This window comes from Oryctolagus cuniculus, chromosome 19 (genome assembly GCF_964237555.1).
Source record: "Oryctolagus cuniculus chromosome 19, mOryCun1.1, whole genome shotgun sequence".
Taxonomy (NCBI): domain Eukaryota; kingdom Metazoa; phylum Chordata; class Mammalia; order Lagomorpha; family Leporidae; genus Oryctolagus; species Oryctolagus cuniculus.
This window is the reverse complement of record NC_091450.1, coordinates 20891139-20906053: the sequence shown is the minus strand read 5'-3', so window position 1 is coordinate 20906053 and position 14915 is coordinate 20891139. Positions and strand designations below refer to the sequence as shown.

The following is a 14915-nucleotide window of genomic DNA, read 5'->3' as shown; positions in this document are numbered from 1 at the left end:
ATTTGAAAGGCAGAATGACAGAGTGGAAGCGAGTTGTAGGTGGACGTAAGTTTTCATTCCTTTTTGGGTAGATTCTTAGGAGTGCAGCTGCTGGGCTTAATGCTTAATTTTTTTTTTTTTTTTTTTTTTTTACAGGCAGAGTGGACAGTGAGTGAGACAGACAGAGAGAAAGGTCTTCCTTTTGCTGTTGGTTCACCCTCCAATGGCTGCCACGGCCGGCGCACTGCAGCCTGGGCACTGCTCTGATCCGATGGCAGGAGCCAGGTGCTTCTCCTGGTCTCCCATGGGGTGCAGGGCCCAAGCACTTGGGCCATCCTCCACTGCACTCCCTGGCCACAGCAGAGAGCTGGCCTGGAAGAGGGGCAGCCGGGACAGAATCTGGCGCCCTGACCGGGACTAGAACCCAGTGTGCCGGCGCTGCAAGGCGGAGGATTAGCCTAGTGAGCTGCATCTCCGGCTTTTAATGCTTAATTTTTATAAGAAATTGCCCAATTGCTTTTAAAGTGGCCATGTCCTTTTACACTGAACTTGGGTCCAGAATTTTAACCATCGTGTGTGTGTGTGTGTGTCCTGCTACTCCCCAGTGTTAATAATTAGTTAATTTAAACCATTATTGCCTGATGTTCATTCTTTGCTGGTCCTGGGATTAGAGGTAGGAGGGAGAAAGGAGAGGGACGTCGTTTGTGTTCTGCCTTCCCTGGTGGTTTGGATTCTTGGTCACGATTCTTTGACTTTATATCCTTGCTTTGAAGATGGGGGAATCTTAAAGGCAAGAAGGGGTTGGACAGGCAGAAATGAGAGCACTGGGAGAGCCGCCCAGCAGGGAAAACAGCCTAGCAAAGGCATGGTGGTCATGCTGAGGCCCACTGGGGTGCAGACTCTGTCACCAAGTGTCCTGGAGCACAGTGGCAAGTCCACGGTTAGGGCCCTCGAATGCCACTTCTGGTGTTCCCTGCAGAAGGGCCCACGTGCGGTCTGTGTGTTGGGTCTCAATCCCACAAGAGATGGATGGCGGAGATCGGCGCCTGCTGCCCGTGCCTGGGCCTCACCTGGAGGTGCGTCACCCCCTCCACTGCAGAGAGCTTGCAATTCCAGCTCTCGGCCGGCGCCGTGGCTCACTAGGCTAATCCTCCGCCTGCAGCACCGGTACCCTGGGTTCTAGTCCCGGTCGGGGCGCTGGTTCTGTCCCGGTTGCTCCTCTTCCAGTCCAGCTCTCTGCTGTGGCCCAGGAAGGCAGTGGAGGATGGCCCAAGTAGTTGGGCCCTGCACCTGCGGGAGACCAGGAGGAAGCACCTGGCTCCTGGCTTCGGATCGGCGCAGCATGCCAGCCATAGCGGCCATTTGGGGGGTGAACCAACAGAAGGAAGACCTTTCTCTCTGTCTCTCTCTTACTGTCTAACTCTGCCTGTCAAAAAAAAAAAAAAAAAAAAAAAAAAAAAAAAAAAAAAAAACAGAAAAAGAAAGAAAGAAAAAAGAAATTCTGGCTCCCAGGAGCTGGACTGCCTCATCTTGCCGGCTCCCACCCACCAGCTTCCTGCCTGCTCCTCCACCTGCAGTCAGATAATGAGGATACAGCGCCTTCCTCCTTTGTAAAATTCTTCCTCATTCATTTTCAGTTTTTGAAAGGGAGGAAGACAAAGGGAGAAAGAGAAGGAAAGGGAGGTGGGGGTGGGGCATGGCCATAGCTTTCCTGGGAGGCTGGGTGCCCTTCGCTGGCTGCACACGGCTGTGTGTTAGCCTCTCCCAGCCCGGCTGCGATGACTTTTCTGCTCTGCAGGGACTGGATGAGCTGCTAAGGAGGGGGTGGCTGGCTGTGGTCTGTGTTTCCTGCTGACCTCTGCAGGTCGGGGACTCCCAGAATCCTCCAGGCCTGAGCTGTCTCTTCCTGCTCAAACAAATGGCCCTAGGCTTCCTGCTCTTGCTGAATCCATGCATGCATTGTTTCCATCTTTTAGTCTTTGACAAGCTAAGGATGGTTGCCCATTAGTGGGTTATGAAATGCCACCAATGCCAAGACTATCTGTGGCTTTCAATATTTTTTTGTACAATAAGCTATCTTTTGATTCCAGGTTCCCACAAACTTTTGAAAGTGTCCTTGTGTGTGTGAGCTCTTAGACCAATGGTATAAGTGGTAAAACAGAGAAAGATGGAATAAGATAACATGTGATTCCAACATCTGTTGCATCCCAAGCGCTGTGCTAGCTCCTGGGAACACACTATGGATCTATGGCTTTCTACTCAAGGAGCTCACGGTTCTGTAGGAAATAAGCACATAGAAGCAAATAATGAAAGTAAAATATACTACGAATGCTAACAGCATATACTAGATACGTACTATGTAATGGGTGCTGTCACAGCATTTTAATATGCATCATCTTACATAAGCATAATGATCCTTGGGGGATAGGGCTATCATTACTCTTATTTTACCAGAAAACTGAGATTCAGTATGGTTAGGTCAGGAAGCTGGTCAGTGGCAAGTGGTGTATCAGGAATGTTTTAAAAATGGTGGGGGACTTAAAATGAGTGGCTGCCTCTTGGAAACAGAAAAAAAGGTGGCAGGTCATGTTATTCCCAGTTCTGGACATCAGGTGGCGATGTCAACCCACAGCAGCTTGGTTGCTGGCTGCTTGGAGGCACCTGCACGGCATAGTATAATATCCTGTAATTGGTTCTGACCTGCTCGGTCTGGGAGTGTGTGTTTTTCTAGTGCTTCTCTGCCAGCTGGCTTTCTCTTGGTGTGTACTGGCTGGGGAATCAGAAACGGGAAGCGGGGAGATTTCTGCTGTTGAAGGGGGAACAGAGCTCAGAGAGATGCCAGATTCTGGTACCCCAGGCTGGCGCAGTACTTCATGTGCAGTGCTAGCCCTGGGGGCGGTGGCCCCTCTTTGATAAAGCCAGAAATGACCTCCTCCAATTCAGCCGTCAGTGGAGGCTCAGGGGTACTAGCCCAGGCTAGTTATCGTCTCTTCCTCTTTTTCTCTGATTGCTCTTCCGTCTATCCCTAACCCTTATACTGGATTCCTTTGTTAGTGATGCCATTGCTTCCTGAAACATGGGGTGGGTGGGAAACGAGGAATGAGAATCTGTCTACTTCTGTGTCTGCAAAAGACATTGGTCAGTCAGCCTTAATCCTAGGGGTCTAGGGGCGTCCTCGAATGATATTCATTAATTATCATTATTAACAGCACAACAATGCATTGAAGATGGTTAGTCCATGCTTGGATGCCAGGTAATTGGCGCTAAGACTTCCCTTGGAACTTCTGTGTTCTGACTTGTCCTGAGGGGACTCGGGTATTTGGTAGAGCAGTGAAGACACTCCTGTATCCGAGTGCCTGGGTTGCAATCCTGGTTCTTCTTTGATTGCAGCTTTCTGCTAATGTGCGCTGCTGGAGGTAGAAGGTGATGGCGCACACACTTGGGTCTCCACCACCCATGTGGAAGATCCAGGTTGAATTCCAGGCCTGACCCAGCCCCAGCTTTTGCAGGTGCGTGAGCAGTAAGTCTTCAGATCTCTCTTTCTCTCCCTCTTCTTGTCTCTGTCTTTCATATAAACGATGAAAATAAAGAGAATCTAATTTGTTCTGAAGGCAGGCTGAGATGAGCCAGTGACTGTGTTAAATTAATTGGGCATCAGTCCAGGAACTCTGCTTCTTTGTCTCCTACCCTGACCGTCCACGTGACGTTGGCGGCACCAGGAGGCAGACAAACGGAGCACTGGACCACACGCCTACAAACTGCCAATCCATCTTCAACAGTGCCCTTACTTTCTCAGCCTTGCCCCCAGGACAGGGCCCACATGGACCCTTTCATCAAAGCCCATCAAGTGCCAGAGGTTTACAGACGACTCTGGGGGCGTGATTAGGACGGGAGGGAAAAGGCGCCCGGGCCAGTTGGCAAGCCACCTCCTGAGGTCTGTGGCAGCCCCCTAGCTCTCTGTTGATTACTCTCAGCCAAGCTCTTCAGGTTCTCTGTGGGGAGCTTCTCCCTAAGTGCCTACAATCAGGTTAGCAGGCAGCCGGGGAACAAGGCTGAACAATGGCTTTTCCATTTAAGTCAGTTCATATCAGCAAGAGGCCCGAACTCTGGTTTTTTTTCCCAGCCTCACTTGGAGATGAAGCGAAGAGCTCCGTCAGTCATCCTGCAGAGGAGAAAACTAGGCCATCATCGCCCAGAGCATGCACCTGTCCTAGATTTGAGGGCTGCACACGTCCTGTTGGCTTTGGGTTTCAGAGGGACAACCTGTTGACACCGCTTCACCCCCGAGTGCCTTGGAAGGCGATGAAGGTGTGGACGGGTTCTTCATGCAGCCAGCTGCTCGGGATCTGGTGCTGATACATCCGGCATCTCCTCCTCCAACTCCCACTGGAGGAGGAGAATCCCACCTCCTGCCCAGCGTGGGTCCTCTCCTTTCCCTCCAGCCGAGCAACCAGCCTGGTCCTTACCACACTGGTCCCGAGTCAGCTGTTGAAGATCCGCCTTTCCCCGACCAGGCAGTGGGTGTTTCAGTCCCAGGGGCCCCCTCCACAGAGTCGTGGGACGCTGGGTAAGTCCTCCGGTCTCTCTACCTATGAAATACGGCAGCACGAGAGCCGGCACCACTGACCTCATGGGGTGGGTTGCGGGTGAGTCTCCAATGGGGTGGTACCAGGTAGGTGCTGGGCCAGCTCTCAGCTGTCTGTCTGTGCCTGTTTTTGCACATGTTAGAAACTGTGGCAGGAAACAGAGTTGTGGCCTCTATGCCTAAGATGCCTTGGAGGATGTGGGTCGGGTTGAGAAATTCCTAGCTCTGACTCCTGACTCCTGCTTCCTGCTAATGCACACCCTGGCTCAAGTAATTGGGCTTCTGCCACCCAGGTGGGAGAACTGGGTTGAGTTCCTGGTTACTGGCTTCAGCTTTGGCCCAGCACTGGCAGTTGCAGGCCATTTGGGGAGTGAACCACTAAGATGGGCAAACTGTCTCTCAAATAATAAAAGAAAGAAGCCATGGCTGCACTCTAGAGCAGATTCTGTGTCCAACCTACCAAGGGTCTGAGGCACTGAGGAAAAGGAACATCTCCGCAAAGCTGTGTTTTAGGCACAGATGAAGGAAACAGGTGGCTCCCACTGACTCGGGAAAGCAGCTGAAACCAGCTCAGGACAACTGGGCATGCGTCAGTTAGCCCTCTCCTCGCTTTAGTGCTGAAAGAAGGGGCTGAAGGCTTCCCACTGCACGTGTGCTGTGCGTGACGGCAGGGTTCTACTCCGTGCCAGCGTGAGCTTGTGCCCACCCCTCCCTGTGACGCTGAGAACATCCCGCCTTGCGTATTTATTTTCCCTTGGGATAAAGCCACCCACTTCCCCTTGTTCAGGGAGCCACAGCTTTGGAAGGGACTCCCCAGGGTTTCCTTATTTGCTTTAAATGAAAAGGAGCTTTGTGAATAACTCCTTCGGTGTGTTCCTTGAGTAGGCTCACCAAGAAGCCGACTCACAACGCGAGTGAGCGACGCGGACAAGTATTAAACGTTATCTGCGAGTCATCTGGCCAACTTTGGACGTCAGCAGACCTGTGTAATGGCCTCACTGAGGGCTCTTGAAGCATTCATTCGAGAAAGGCCTTCCATCTTCTAGGCCATTTCTTCTCAGACTTTTACATACCTGGAAAACACAGAGTCTGATTCAGTTAAGTGAGGCCAGGCCGGAGGATCTGCACTTTCTGTGGCCTTCCAGAACAAAGCCATGCTGCCCGAGTGTAGAATACATGGTGAAGCCGGCGCCACAGCTCACTAGGCTAATCCTCCGCCTTGCGGCGCCGGCACACTGGATTCTAGTCCCGGTCAGGGCGCCGGATTCTGTCCCGGTTGCCCCTCTTCCAGGCCAGCTCTCTGCTGTGGCCAGGGAGTGCAGTGGAGGATGGCCCAAGTGCTTGGGCCCTGCAGCCCATGGGAGACCAGGAGAAGCACCTGGCTCCTGCCTTTGGATCAGCGTGGTGCGCCGGCTGCAGCACGCCAGCCGTGGTGGCCATTGGAGGGTGAACCAACAGCAAAGGAAGACCTTTCTCTCTGTCTGTCTCTCTCACTGTCTACTCTGCCAAAAAAAAAAAAAAAAAAAAAAAAGGTGAGCTGCAAGAGTCTAGGAAATACGTTCTCTTTCCTTGGCGCTTTCTTGGTGTCGTGTGCCATCTCACTGGTCTCAAGTGGGACTCTTACCTTGCGCAGTCTCGCGTGCCGCAGTCATCCCACAAGAAACCGCTGGACTATGAAGTGCCCTTGACTGCTGGGTTAAAACAGTAACGTCTGCTCAGTGACCCGCACTTGGCAGTGCACCCACCAAGGGTTGGTAGCACACCACCTGTTGTGAACATCACACAGCCCAGATATATGGCATTGCTGAGGGCATAGCTGACCATTTTCTTTGCTTGTTTTTGAGCAAAATCTTAAAAGCTTGCTCATTTTTTTTTTGCCTTCCCAAATAACACTGACCCTCAGCAAATGTTGGAAAAGCAGAAAGTGCCTGCAGTGAGCAGGAAACCAGGTCAGGCCCCTGGTCGGACATCTGACTGTTGCTTCGAACTTCAGGAACACTGATTTCCACTGCTACAGGACCTCTCCTCTCCACGCTGCCTGGTTCCTTCCCACATATGGGTGAACCCATCACTCAGGACAGATGCTCCACGCCTTGCCCTGCAAGTTCAGAGAAGCCCTTGGACTCACCCCATTGGGATCTCTGCTAGCCCTGGGATAACCACGTTGTCCCCAAGACTCGTATCGAGGGCAAACCTGTCGGCTCAGAGAGGACAGGTGGCACCGTCAGGCCAGCATCTTGGCATCTCTGCTTCCCTGTCTCCTGGAGCAACGGCATCACAGGATGACCGGATCCTTTTGAACAAACACAAGTCCAGGTTCAGCGCTGGGCGACTCCACAAACCATGCACGGAAAGACAGAAAGTGTTTGATTGTGTTTCTCAGTTTGGAGCATCAGTGAGTGTAAGAATTTCCCTTCCTTGGATCGTTTTCTTCTCTTTCTCCCCCTCCCCCCCATCTTATCACTGATGTCTGCCATGTTGTGTAATAGCCGTACGCTGGAGATTAGACAGAAAACAAGGACTAGGAGGGCAAAAAGGATTCCAGGAGAGAGAAATGAAAGGCAAATGGATTTTGTAATTTCTGAAGATGTGAGTACCAGGATTTCGGGCTTTTCTGTTACTCCTGACAAAATACGCAAGCAGGCACATAAAGAAACCCTGCAGGGAGTGACGAGCCAAGTCTTAGGCAATTTTCCTCGGAAGAAAACCCATGCTGATTTGCAAGCGGGGGATCCTGGGTGAGAGGATTTGGAAGGAGATGGAAATGTATCAGTGGCCGCCCAGACGTTTGTCAAAACAACGGAATTCTGTGGAGCAGAAGCGATGAGCAGAAGGGCTGATGCCAGAGAAGGGTGTTCCAAGCGGGCTCTTTGTGTCAGGTTTGTCTCTGCCAAGACAAGGACGCTTCTAGCTGTGTGTGATAAAGCCTTTTGCAAGACAGGTGTTCAATCTGACCTTAAAGGGCGCGTGGCTTTGCTGACTGCGGATGTGTGGCCTCACCCTCGTGCCCCCATACCCATCCCGGGATTCTTCAGTACTCTTCCTGGGCCCAGCGGCACCTGCATGATGTCAGGGCTTAGTAAGCACCTCTTGGACATGGGGACAGGGTCAGGACACCCTCTGTGACTCTTCCCAGATGGAAGAGAGAGTTTCTCATAAGGAACTGGAGGTGCTGTTATAGGAAGAATGAGGAGGCGATGGCTGGGCAACTGAAATCAACAGCACTTGGAAAGTGAGACTTGATTCCAGTACCGGACTGAGCCTGTGCTGAAGTCACTGCTTCCTGGATGGCTGTGGCCCTGACATCCCACGGCTTGTCGGTGAAAAGTGCCCTGTCCTCCCGAGGCATGGCATGCCACTAACAGCGGGCACCCCTCATGCATGGCTCTTGGTTCCTAAATACCTCTGTCCATTAAAGTAGCAAGGGCTTTTTGGAGAAGTGGCTGACTCCAGGGTTGGGGCAGGAAGGGACAAGGCATACCTGAAGTATCTTTTGTCATTGTAAAGTATGGAGTTCTACTAAATAACTGGTAAGGGCATATCACAGTGATGTGGAAACCAGCTCGCGCATGCTCTCACTTTAAAATCTGGATCAAAGTGTTTAAATTTGGTTCCCCAAATCTGGGCTCATCTGAGCATCACAATCAATAATGATAGATAGGGATCATAACTCCCAGGATCCTTGAGTCCATACTGAGAATAAGAAGGGAAAAAGATAAGGGAAGCCTTTATAGAAGGTAGTCAAGGAATAAATGTGGAAGATTTTAGAAACTTCCATTTCGCAACCACCATGCTGAAAAGTGATGATTCTTGTGTGAAAAAGCTCAGCCCGGGCTGAAACCAGTAGACAAAAGTATTGGTGGGGGCTTGGGTTGTGACACAACGGGTTAAGTCGCTGCTAGTGTGGCATCCCTTATGAGTGCTGTTTACATTCTGGCTCCACTTCCCTGCTAATGTGCCTGGGAAGACAGTAGATGTTTGTTCAAGTACTTAGGCCCCTGCCACCCATGTGGGAGACCCGGATGAAGTGCCCAGCTTCAGGCTTCAGCCTGGCCCAGCCTTGGCCATTTTGACCCTTTAGGGAGTGAACCAGTGGATGGAAGGTCTCTCTCTCTCTCTTTGTCTTGCCCTCTCTCTCTCAATCTGACTTTCAAATGAATGAATGAATAAATGAATACATCTTTTTTTAAAATAGGGACAATGGGGGCATTTGAATGTGGGCTGACAATAGCATTGACATTTAACCTCCAGAGGTGCTAGCTTTGCTACAGTTTTATAGGACAGCGTCCTTGCTCTTAACAGAGGGGGCTGAGTCAAGATCTGCACCTCACCCTGAAATGTGCCAGCACGTGTGCAAGTGCAGAGAGAGCAGTCAGGAAATGTGAAAAATATTAACAGTCCAATCTAAAGGATGCATGGATCGTCTTTTGTTGTACCATTTCTACAAGTTTTCCGTGAATTTGGAGTTTCCAAGTATTAACCGTTGGGGAACAATTGCACCTGTGTGGGTCCCCCTCCACAGCAGATTTTGAGGCACCCGTCTCTGTCTTGGCCAACAGCAGCCCTGGTGAGTCAGTTTGTCAAATTTTCAGCAGTTGGCGTGCTTGGCCCTTGATCACACAGTCTGAAGGATGTGTCTCCATGTCCAGCTGGAGAGAGAGAGAGAGAGAGACAGACAGACAGACAGGGACAGGTGTTGGGCAGATGGAGTTTGAAATGACTGGTTATGAATTTTTGAGCTCACGTCTTTCAGTCTTGAGTTCGCCAATGAGTCAAAGTCAGCCTTGGACTTGAAAGCCGATTTGTCAGTCAGAGGGGACCCCAAAGTTATGCCCGCTCCTCCTACCCCTCCCACACCCCAAGACACCTGTCAGATTTGACCATATGCCAGGAACCATTCTGAGGCTTAAGATAGGATGAACTGTAACCAATGGGGACATGTTTGAAATATGTTACTATCCCTGATCATGCCTGGGTGGGGAGCGTCCAGCCCATGGGCCACTTACGGCCCATGAAGTCGCCTGGTCTGGCCCTGCCAAGGGAGCCACAGGAGGGACTGAAAATTCTGTAAGTCCATAGCAGGCCAATTGTTAATTTTATTTTATTGAAGGACAGGATGATCTTTAAGTTGATAATTGTGTGTGGCCTGCAAATCATATTAAATATCCTGATGGCTCTGGGCAGAAAAAGGGTTCCCCACCGCTGGAGGAACCACACGCTCAATACAAAAACAACCGAAAAGAATACTGATGAAACAAGACAAACAGGCTACTCACAAAGCAAGACAGCAAAGTGGCTAACACACGTCTGAGACCGTAGGCAACCTCCTGGGGAGAAGGAGGCTTGGTTTTCATTTACAATGAAATGCAATTGTTTATTCTTCAGGCTGGAATAAATTAAAACCATTGCTACTATGTTGAGTGGGAGAGAAATAAGAAAGTTATATGCACTCTTGGTGTGATAATAAGTTGTCACATTTTAGGAAAACTGTTTTCTGTTACAGTGAAACAAATGCACTTTCTCATTGCCACAGAAGGTTCATCTTTGGGAATCCTTCACAGGAACAAAGGCACCCGTAGCTCAGCAGGTGCTGGCCACAGAGGGTCCCTACCACTCCCAGAAAGCACCCACAACAACCAGCCTGGAGACAGTCTGAAAGGCTGCTTACCGGGAAATGGTTGGCTGAAGAGAGAATTTGCAGTGCTCTGGGAGAGTCATTCATTCATTTACCATATATTCATTCATTCATTCACTCACTCATAACCATGTGTCTTGTGGCTCTACTCTGGGCCAGGCGTTGTTATAGAAACGAGGGATAGGACAGTGAGTAATACAGACTTGGTCCCTTGAGCATGAAGCTTACATTCTAATGTGTGTGTGTGCACATGTGTGTATTTGTGTGTGTGTGTGTATGTGTGCATGAGAGAGATAGAATAAACAAATAAAATAAGATAGTTTTAAAAGAATTTTATTTATTTTCAACTTTATTCTAGAAGCAGAGAGACAGATATATGCACAGAGAAGTCTTCCATCCACTGGTTTACTCCAGCAGCCAGGACTGGGCCAGGCCAAAGCCAAGAGCCAGGCACTCCATCTGGGTCTCCCACATGGGTGACAGAGGTCCAAGCACTTGAGCCATCTTCTGATGCTTTCCCAGGCATATTAGCAGGTAGCTGGACTGGAAGTGGAGCAGCTGGGACTTGAACCGACTCTTGCATGAGCTGCCAGTGATGCAAGCAGCAGCTTAACACACTGGACCACAATACTGGCCCCATAAAATAAATTTTAAAACAGTCACAAAATCACTAACACTTTAGCAGTGTGTAATTCCTATCAATTTGTTTGACAAACATTTAAAGCAGGGTTTGACAAAACACTGTACTTTCACCGTTTTATAAGAACCCATTTGTGTGGGAACTCACTCATTCAGTGAGACCAGTGTTAATCCCATGTGAGCTCAGTGTCCCCAGTGACCTAATCGCCTACCCCGGGCCTCACCTTGTCAAGGTCCCCCACGTCAACACCACCATGCTGGGGACCAAGCGTCTGGACAGGAGCCCTGGGGGGCCCAGTCAGACCACATCCATACCACAGCACGCCCCCTGGCCTTCCCAGCATTCTCTCTTTCTCTTTGCTATCTCTTGACTCCCGTCCCAGGGAAGAGCCAGGAAATTTCACTGGATTTGCCAAGACTGTTGGCGACTGTGATGTAAAAAGCAATAAATTCTGGGCCAGTGGTTATCTAGGCATAGATTTCTGTGCATACATAATAAATATATACTTAAAATGTGTGAATTTTAGCTCACATAAATTCTACTCCAGTAAAGTTGATTTAAGGAAAGAGCAAGTTAGATTTATATATATTGTCCTGGGAAGATATTTATGAGATACAGTTAAGATAATTTTTTTTGCGTGAAAGAAGCAAGTTCTGCAGCGATGAGCAAAGATAAGGTTTTTTTTTTTTTTTTTTTTTTTTTTTTTTTTTTTTGCAGTTGAAGCAGGTGAAATAGAAGAAAAGCCCTGTGTGTGTTTCCTGTGTTTCTAATATAAACACAGAGGGATTGGAGAAAGGAACACACACTGCTTATGCAGAAAGGGAGTGGGGATGGGAAAGAATTGGATTTTTTTTTGTATCTCTCTGTATCATTTGACTAGTCCCAATGAGCATATAGTACGAAGGGTGTTTTTGTTTTTGTTCTTAAAAAAGATTTATTTATTTATTTAAAAGGCAGGTCCACAGAGAGGGAGCAATGGAGGGAGGGAGGGAGAGAGAGAGGTCATCCATCCATTCCCCCAAATGGCCACTAACAGTTGGTGCTGGGTCAAAGCCAGGAGCCTGGGACTCCCTTTGGGTCTCCCACATGGGTGCAGGAGACCAAGCACTTAGGCCATCTTCTACTGCTTTCCCTGCCACATTAGCATGGAGCTGGATTGGAAGCAGAGCAGCCAGGACACGAACAAGCACCTAATATGGGATGCCAGCACTGCAGGTAGCAGCTTAACCTGCTGTGTCACAATGCTGGCCCCACAAAGGGCATTTAAAAAAATTATATTTATTTGAAAGGACAGAAGAGAGAGAGAGAGAGAGAGAGAGAGAGAGAGAGAGAGATACTGCCACATTCACTTGGTTCATTCTCTAAATGCCTACAACAACCAGGACTGGGCCAGGCTGAAACCAGGAACTTGGAACTATGTCTGGATCTCTGTTGTGGGTGGCAGGAGTCCAGTTACTTGTGCCACACCTGCTGTCTCTCAGAATGTACGTTAGCAGGAAGCTGGAATCATGGAACAAGCGTTTGAATCCAGACGCTCTCATGTGGGGTACAGATGTCCCAAGTGGTGATCTACTGCTCCACCAGAATGTCCACCCCATTCAGTGGTTTTCATGGAGGGCTCATCCCACTGGTGTGATGGATTAACTGATTCTCCAGCCCCTTCCTGTTCCCAAAAAATGGGGGCAGGGCTGAACATTCCAAGATGCCAATCATGACTTGGTCTTTCCGGTGACCTCCCTCAGCCACGAGCCCACCAAGAGTTTCCTCATTAGAACAAAACCAAAAGAAAGTTCAAGGGATTAGGCGTTCTGTGGCTTTAAGCAGGATCAAAAGCCAAATATTTGAGCAAAAGATTCTCTTAGCACCCCTATTGCACAGGGAGATACAAGACTTTTGGGAGCTCTGAAACTAGGAAGTAGGGATGAGATCAAAATACGTGTGAATATTTCTCATAATAAATCCCACTGTGGCTCCGTCTCCTCTAGTTCTTTTTCTTCCACTTCTGTACGTCAAAAATCAGACCAGCGGCTCAAGTCCCAACTCCAAGGCCAAATCCTTCAAATTGTCTTTCTTTTATTTAAAGTTTCTTCATTTGAAAGGTACACACACACACACACACACACACAGTGTCCCACCCACTGGTTCACTCCCCAAATGGCAGCAAGAGCCTGAGCTGAGCCAGGCTGAATGCAGGAGCCTAGAACTCCATCCAGGTCTCCCACATGAGTGGCAGGGGCCCAAGCACTGGAGCCATCACCTGCCGCCTCCCAGGGTGTGCCTTAGCAGGAAGCTGGATTAGAAGTGGAGGCAGGACTTGATCCATCTTTCTGTCTAAAATGGGGCTCCCTGTTCTCTGATTCCCACAGGTGCTGTATTCCTCCTTACACGGTGGCATTTGCATTTTCCTATTTGTACCTATTTACATAGATCATAATGCTCCCGGAACACTAGTCAAGGAAACTTCAAAACTTTATGCAAGACGTGTATTATGAAAACACTATGTTGGGGTTCGTGCTGTGGCATAGCAGGGAAAGCCGCTGCCTGCAATGGTGGCATCCTGTATGGGCACTGGCTGTTCCACTTCTGATCTAGCTCTCTGCTATGCCTGGGAAATCAGTAGAAGATGGGCCTTGTCCTTGGGCACCTGCACCCACGTGGGAGACCCAGAGGAAGTTCCTGGCTCCTGGCTTTGGATCTGCACAGTGCTGGCTGTTGCGGCCACCTGGGGAGTCAACCAGTGGATGGAAGACCTCTCTCTCTGTCTCTGCCTCTGCCTCTCTGTAACTCTGCCTTTCAACAAATAAATAAATCTTAAAAAAAAAAACCCATACTATGCATGGATCTCTTTTCTTTTACACAACAAAATAAGCTTTTCTTTTAATTTAACTTTCCACAAACTTCTTGAAATACTTTCCTAATTTAATCTTAGGCAAGATCCATATCAGATTGAACTTCTTGAATACAAGCAATAAGAAATCAGTTGTTGCAAGGGGATTGGAGATTTAAAAAAAAAAATTCTGGCTATAAAATTACAGAGTGCTCACTACCTGAAAGGTAGCTAAAGAATCTACAGAACAGTGAAGTTCTTTTTTGATTCTTCATCTCTTAGGTGTTATTCAAAAGAAGCCCTACCAATCCACCAAACTAACAGAAAGATCCGTAATCTTCTGTGTTGAATATGGTGTGAAATGCTCTAAATGCTTAGAGTTGGAGTAGGGAAGAACTTGACTTAGGAAATACGAAATTCTATATTTTGCAACAAAATGGATGCAACTGGAAACCATTATACTTAGTGAGTTTAACCAGTCCCCAAAAGACAAATAGCATATGTTTTCTATGATAACTAATGGTGACTAATGGAGTACCTAAAATGTAAGGTAGAGGAGTGAAATTGACACTTTGAGATTTGATGATTGTTCATAGCCTTTGTCTCTACTGTTGAGGATTAGTGGTTTGTTTTTTCCCTCATACTATTGAATCGCTATGTTCCTAAATTTGTATACATGAAATGCATGAAGGGGGTATGGCTTAAATAAAATTTAAAAAGAAGAGGCCGGCGCTGCGGCTCACTAGGCTAATCCTCCGCTTTGCGCCGCCGGCACACCGGGTTCTAGTCCCGGTCGGGGCGCCGGATTCTGTCCCGGTTGCCCCTCTTCCAGGCCAGCTCTCTGCTGTGGCCAGGGAGTGCAGTGGAGGATGGCCCAAGTGCTTGGGCCCTGCACCCCATGGGAGACCAGGAGAAGCACCTGGCTTCTGCCTTTGGATCAGCGTGGTGCGCCGGCTGCAGCGCACCAGCCGTGGTGGCCATTGGAGGGTGAACCAACGGCAAAGGAAGACCTTTCTCTCTGTCTCTCTCTCTCACTGTCCACTCTGCCTGTAAAAAAAAAATAAATAAAAAAATAAAAAAATGATGCACATGCAAGAGAATTTATCACACAGCTGATTCTAAGAATGAAAACCGCGGGGCTGGGAAACGACCTGCATGCCACTTGGTGGCAGATGGCTTGGTAGAATGCGGCGCACCTGTGCTAGGTGAGGCCCTGTGACCGTGAAGACAAACTGGACCTCCAGCCATC

General features: G+C 48.9%; 1 long non-coding RNA gene across 1 annotated transcript; it reads left to right on the top strand.

Moving 5' to 3' along the window:
- Window positions 1–3348: 3348 nt before the first annotated feature.
- On the top strand, window positions 3349–13667 carry LOC127491444 (uncharacterized). Its single transcript, XR_007920122.2, has 3 exons — window positions 3349–3488; window positions 4103–4546; window positions 13206–13667. It is a non-coding gene; the product is annotated as an uncharacterized lncRNA (long non-coding RNA).
- The last annotated feature ends 1248 nt before the right edge of the window (window positions 13668–14915 follow it).